The 7,183-nt window shown below is 47.4% G+C and overlaps 1 protein-coding gene across 2 annotated transcripts in view; it reads right to left on the minus strand.

The window, feature by feature from the left end:
• CUL2 (cullin 2) overlaps positions 1-269 on the minus strand; it is a 103,239-nt gene extending 102,970 nt beyond the window's left edge. Inside the window, exon 1 of one of the 2 annotated variants that reach the window (XM_008058214.2) lies at positions 41-269. The gene's annotated coding sequence lies outside the window, so the exon portion shown is untranslated. The remainder of the gene's footprint in view (positions 1-40) is intronic. The other variant, XM_021712358.1, reaches the window with a different exon arrangement.
• Between the last annotated feature and the right edge of the window lie 6,914 nt (positions 270-7,183).

Consider the following 7,183-nt stretch of genomic DNA (forward strand, 5'->3'; position numbering starts at 1 on the left):
GGAGCCTGCAGCCCGGCTCCCCGACCCTCAGCGGGGTTACCTTCTGCAGAAGCGGGACAAGGGACAGGGGACAAGGGGAGGGGAAGGCGGCCCGAAGGAGTGAAGGACGAGGCCCGGGCGAGGAAGGTGGGCGGCGACGGCGGCGCGGGCGGCGGCGGTGGCGGCGGCGGCGGCGGCTGTCAGCTCGCGTTCCCCTGCTCACAGCGCTGCCATTACTGTGCGCCGAGGCCGCCTCCCCGGCCGGCCGCCGCCACCGGCCCAGGAGACGCAGGGGGTGGGGAGCGAAACCCGGGGAGCCCGCGCGCCGACGCTCACCTGCCTCCGCGAGCAAACACAGCAGAGCCCAAGGCCGCCGCCGCTCCGGGGCGGGACAGGGGCGGAGGGGAGGGGGGGAAGGGGAGAAGGACGGGCCGATTACGGGATCCGTAAAACAATCGCTCTCCTGGGCGCCCGGCTTTGCCCAACACACACCCTCCGGTCGCCTTCTTCCGCCGCTGCCGAATCCCCCCTCGGGAAGCAATGGTAGAGTCCGCGTTACGGCAAGCGCAGGGAGCCAAGCTTAGTGCAATTGCCCGAAGGCCACGGAAATCAATATTGGAAGGGATGCCTTGGCGCTGCTCACTGTCAATCGCGGTTCGCTGAGCTCTAGAGACTCGGGTCCCGCCCGCTTCCCATTAGTTTGGGCACTACCTGTAACAATATGTCAGAATGGTGTTTCCAACAGAAGAACTTTTCCCTGAGTTGTTTCAGACCTAGTGGATATTCTAAGACACCAAGATCCTCCTGCCACACACTTCCAGGGGCTTCGCAAATGATCAAAAATACACTCGCAAAGCAACTTTCCCCCTCTGAATAGAAAAACCCTTTTCTAGTGGATTTTCATCTACAGACAAACTCTGAGACACAAATATGTTTTCAATAAAGAAACTTCTCTTCCCAGCGTTGATCACGAACCCCAACCCTTACCAACCCCCAATCCATGTCAGTCTGAAAGATTTTCCTTCCTTAGAGTTTTAAACAGTAATATTGACAAAAATGTAGGATTCCTCATGACCTCTTCATACATATCCGGCCACAAGGGAACAAAAGCCCGGCTAAGCCCAGCTTTAACTGTTATCCACCTTACATATCTGCCAGATCTCTGACCAGGGTCTTGTTCATTGTGTAGGTTTTGATCAAGCTTTTCCTTCAAGGCCCATTTAAAATCCTGTCTCCCAACCTAATAAATCCCACCAGTCTTTCTCTTCTAACCTACTTCTCACAGTCCTGGAAGTCTACACTCTTTTTATTTTGATATAGAGTTATTATGTACACCCGAGTGCCGTGACTCACGCATATAATCCCAGTACTTTTGGAGGGAGTGGTGGAAGGATCGCTTGAGGCCAGGAGTTTGAGACCAGCCTGGGCAACACAGTGAGACCCTGCTTCTTAAAAAAATATATATATATAGCCAGGCATGGTGGTGTGCACCTGTAGTCCCAACCACTGGGGAGGCAGAGGCGGGAGGATCCCTTGAGCCCAGCAAGTCGAGGCTCAAGTGGCCGTGAGTATGCCACTACTCTCCAGCCTGGGCAAAAGAGTGAGACTCCGACTCAAAAAAAAAAAAAAAAAAAAAAAAGGAGCTATTGCATACTACATTCAATACAAAAGTTTGTTTCCATTATGTAATCTTTTTCTTTCGCCTTATGTAATCTTTTATCTTCCGCTTATGTAATCTTTTTTCTTCCGCCTTAGCTTTGCCCAGGTTGGTCTCCATCCCCTGGGCTCAGGCAATCCTTGCCTCCTTGCCTCCCAAAGGGCTGGAATTAGCAGGTGTGAGCCACCGCCCCTGGCATGTTCTCCCTCTTTTTTGTTTTGTTTTGTTTTGTTTTTGAGTTGGAGTCTCACTCTGTCACCCAGGTTGGAGTGCAGTAGCACATTCACAGCCACAGCAGCCTTGACCTGCTGGATTCAGGGGTTCCTAGCACCTCAGCCTTCCAAGTAGCTGGAACCACAGACATGTGCCACCACACTCGGCTAATTTTTTTATTTATTGTAGAGACGAGTTCTCGCCAGATTGCTTAGGCTGGTATTGAGCCTCTAGACTCAGGCAATTCTCTCTCCTCGGCCTCCCAAAGTGCTGGAATTATAGACTTGAGCCACCGCACCCGGTTGTTCTCCCTCTTTTAATCCAGCAGTTCAAAAAGTGTAGTCCCCAGACCTCTAAAAATCCCAGAGACCTTTCAGAGGTCCCAAGGTTAAAAACTATGTTTGTAACAATACAACATGTCCTCTATCTTTCTCACTGGGTTTACATTTGCACCGATGGCACAAAGCAATAGGAACACACCTGATGCCTTAGCAGGAACAAGACAGTGGCACCAACCTATCCCCAGCTGTCATTGGAGCACTGTAACCCTTACAAACTGCACACCTTCAGTTCTTAAAAATATCAATCTAGGATATCCTGGATGAAGTAATAAAAAAGTATCAATTTTAGCCGGGCTCGGTGGCTCATCCTGTAATCCCGCGCCTTTGGGAGGCTGAGGTGAGTGGATTGCCTGAGCCTGTGGGTTCGAGACCCGCCTGGGCAGGCAAGATCTCATCTCTACAATAAATCAAAAAAACAGCCGGGCGTGGTAGCACACGCCTGTAATTCCGGCTACTCAGAAGGCTGAGGCGGAAGGATCGCTGGAGCCCAACAGGTAGAGGCTGCGGTGGCTGGGAGCGGCCACTGCACTCCAGTCTGGGCAACCGAGTGAGACTCCAACTCAAAAAAAAAAAAAAGTATCAATTTTTTTAGATTTTGACACTTGATTACAAACAAGCTTGCTTGCTTACTTGTAGCTTCCTTACTGAGTAGGCATCTCACTCTATCTCCCAGACTGGAGTACAGTGACAAGCTCACAGACATCAAAGCCTCTACCTGCTGGGCTCAGGTGATCCTTCCTCCTCAGCCTTCCAAGTAGCTGGAACTACAGGCATGCGCCACCACGCCCATCTAAGTTTTTTATTTATTGTAGAGATGAGGTCTCATCAAGTTGCCCAGGCTGGTCTCCAGCCTGTGAGCTCAGGCAATCCTCTCACCTCTGCCTCCCTAAGTACTGGGATTACAGGCATGAGTCACCACACCCAGTCACAAGCTTTCAATATTCTGTGTGAAGAAATTGAACATACACATGCGCTTCTGCAGATGGTTGTCTCCAAGAAAAGCACTTGTGTGCTTGAGTTACAAATTGAACTGGCTGCACTGTTCATGGAACACCATTTTTACTTGAAGGAACAATTGACAGACAAACTGACATTATTCTGACTTGGGAATTCACAAATATTTTCTCCAAAATAAACAAAATAAGCTTAACGCTTAAACCAAATAGCTCATAATAATCAACGCCAATGATAAAAGTTAATTTTCAAGTGAAATTTTCAAATTCATAAAACTTTGTTCACCACCATGAACTTGACAATGTCCCAAGGCTTTTCTGGTGAGACTTTGGTGCTAAAAATGAATATGACTATTTGATGTTGTATTATAGAATATGGCTACATATGCAAGCTTTACCTGACACAGGGGAACCAGTATTCTCCAAATGACCAATGCAGGGTGGTAAAAATCATGTATCATAAAAAATCCACTCAGGCTGAACACGGTGGCTCAGGCCTATAATTCCAACACTTTAGGAGGCCAAGGTAAGAGAATTGCCTGAGCCTAAGGGTTCGAGATCAGCCTGGGCAACTTGGCGAGACCTTGTCTCTACAATAAATAAAAACTTAGCTGAGCATGGTGGCACACACCTGTAGTTCCAGCTACTTGGAAGGCTAAGGCAGAAGGGTTGCCTGAGCCCAGCAGTTCAAGGCTGCAGTGTCGGTGACCATGCCACTGCATGCCAGTCTGGGCAACAGAGTGAGACTTCAACCAAAAAAAAAAAAAGGAAAGAAAAGAAAAGAAAGAATGTAAGGAAGTGCTCAAAAACAACCAAATTTTAAAAAACTCCACATTGGTGGGAGTATGTCAAAGGAGCACAGGAGCAAACTAAAAGAATTCCCCTGGGCACGGTGGCTCAAGCCTATAATCCCAACACTTTGGGAGGCCGGGCAAGAGGACTGCCTGAACCCAGGGATTCGAGACCAGTCTGGACAACTTGGTGAGACCTTGTTGGGCATGGTGGCACACACCTGTAATTCCAACTGCTTAGAAGGCTGAAGCGGAAGTATCACCTGAGCTCAGCAGGTCGAGGCTGCAGTGGTTGTGAACGTGCCACTGCACTTCACCCTTGGCGACAGAGTGAGACTCCAACTTAAGAAAAAATAAAATAAAATAAAGAGCCACCAATAGCCAAAGCTGGAACAATTTGAACAACAAAATAGATTGAATTATAACCCAAAGTATAAAATAAATATCCATGAATGAGTTAAGATCATGCTGCTAGATGTGGAGAGAGAGAGAGAGAGAGAGAGAGAGAGAAAGAGAATATCCATGCGTCCATGCTTATATAAGTGACTGGTTAAATAAATAAATGAGGCAGAAGAGGCAATCTCTTATGCAGGAGAATTCCAAATAAATTTCATAGATACTCCACCCTAAAGGCGAATATAACTCCTCACTCCTTAAATGTGAACTGCAAATCATGACTTCCTTCCAAAGACTACAATATAGAAAGAGAATTTAAATTTATTTTATTTTTCAATTAATTGATTAACTGTTTTAGAGACGAGGTCTTGTTAGGTTGCCCAGGCTGGTCTTGAACTCCTGAGCTCAAGCAATCCTCTCACCTTGGTCTCCCGTTCTGGGATCTCACAGGCATGAGCCACTGAACCCAACCAGGAAAGATAATTTTTGAAAAGTAACTTTAGCCGGGCTCAGTGGCTCACGCCTGTAATCCCAGCACTATGGAAGGCAGAGGAAAGAGGATTGCCTGAGCTCAGGGGTTCGAGACCAGCCTGAGCAACATAGCAACAATAAATCAAAAAATTAGCTGGGCACAGTGGCGTGTGCCTGTAATTCCAGCTACTTGGAAGGCTGAAGCGGAAGGATCACCTGAGCCCAACAGGGCAAGGCTGCAATGGCTATGAGTGTGCCACTGCACTCCAGCCTGGGCGACAGAGTGAGACTCCTACTCAAAAAAAAAAAAAGAAAAAGAAAATAACTTTACAGTGGAGAAACCTGACAAATATCCCTCAGTCACATGATCAAGGCCAATATTACCAATGATGAGTCACATTAATAACACTATTCCCCTGGTGCGATGTGAGGAGAATGGCACTTCACCTCCATGATCTTCCTCCCCAAAACCCCTAATCCAGTCTATCACGAGACAAGTATTTGACAAATTCCAATAGAGGAATGTTCTGCAAAAGACCTGAACAGAACTCCTCAAAACTGTCAGGATCATCAAAAGTAGAACAAGTCTGTGACACAGTCACAGCCAAGAGGAGTCTAAGAAGACATGATGGCTGACTGTAATGTGGTTTCCTGGATGGGATCCTGGAACATAAAAAGGACACTAGGTAAAAACTAAGGAAATCTACATCATATGGATCTTAGTTAATAACAACGTATCAATGCTGATGCATTAACTGTGGCAAATGTCCCCAGTCAGGGGTGATGTTCCTAATAGGGAAGTTGGCGTATAAGAAAACACTCTATTCTCGACTCCATTCCTCTGTAAATCTAAACCCGGTCTAAAAAACAAAGTCTGTTAATTTTTTAAAAACTCATACAACAGTATTTATATTTATACTTAAAAAAAAAGTACAAGGATGCTAATCATAACCCTAGCCCATAACACTTTCTTGCATGACGCTGAACAGGTTATATCTTTACCTCTCCCAGACCATTCTGGTTGAAAGCTCTTTAGAAAGAAAAAAAGGAGATTTTCTTTTTCTTCTGAGTTGGAGTCTCACCCTGCCGCCCAGGCTGGAGTGCAGTGGCACACTCACAGCCACCCCAGTGTCGACCTGAAATTTCCTAAACCGGGCTCGGTGGCTCAGCCTATAATCCCGCGCCTTTGGGAGGCCGAGGTGAGTGGATTGCCTGAGCCTGCGGGTTCGAGACCCGCCCAGGCCACTGCAGCCTCGACCTGCAGCTCCCGACCACTGCCGCTCCCGACCACTGCAGCCTCGACCTGCTGGGCTCCGGCGATCCTTCTGCCTCAACTTTCCAAGTAGCTGGAACTACAGGCCCACGCTACCACGTCCAGCTAATTTTTGATTTATTGTAGAGATGAGGTCTGGCCAAGTTGCCCAGGTGGATCTCGAACCCGTGGGCTCAGGCAATCCACTCACCTCGGCCTCCCAAAGTGCTGGGATTACAGGCTGAGCCACTGAGCCTGAACCTTATCTACTTAAAAACATGTGTAGATATGCATGGCCATCACCACAATTGGGACACAGAAGTTTCATTATTCCCAGCAACTTCTCTTTTTTTATTTTTTATTTCCAGGAAAAGAATTCACTTACCATACCAACTTATTATAAAGTATACAACTCAGGAATACCCAACTCCAAGCATCTCAATTTTTTTTTGAATTGGGGTCTTACTCTGTCACCTATGCTGGAGTGCAGTGGCACGCTCACATACTCATGGCTTACCGCAGCCTTGACCTCCTGGGCTCAGGCAATCATTCTGCCTCAGTCTTCCAAGTAGCTGGGACTACAGGCATGTGACACCACACTCAGCTAATTTTTTGATTTATTGTAGAGACGAGATCTCACCAAGTTGCTCAGGTTGGTCTCAGACCCCTGAGCTCAGGTAATCCTCTTGCCTCTGCCTCCTAAAGTGCTGGGATTACAGGCATGAGTCACTGTACCTGGTCTCCTCGATGTTTTCACCTACAGAAGCTCTCCAGACTTCATCTTTTAAGGAGGTTCTATTACAAAGACATGATTGATCAAATCATTTGACATGAGTCTCTAGCCCCCTGACCTGGATAGTGCAGAACATTCAATCCTCTAATTACTGGGATGGTTCCTCCGATAAGCAGTCTCATTCTGGAGCCATATAAGAACCCTCATTAGCATACAAAAGACACTCCACTCTTATGACTCCAGAAATACCAGGGGTCTTAAAAACTCTAGTGTCGCCGGGCTCAGTGGCTCAGCCTGTAATCCTGCACTTTGGGAGGCCAAGGTGAGTGAATTGCCCGAGCCCGCGGGTTCGAGACCCACCTGGACAACTTGGTGAGACCTTATCTCTACAATAAAT

This window comes from Carlito syrichta, unplaced genomic scaffold (assembly GCF_000164805.1).
Source record: "Carlito syrichta isolate Samal-C Ts95f unplaced genomic scaffold, Tarsius_syrichta-2.0.1 Scaffold89697, whole genome shotgun sequence".
Taxonomy (NCBI): Eukaryota; Metazoa; Chordata; class Mammalia; order Primates; family Tarsiidae; genus Carlito; species Carlito syrichta.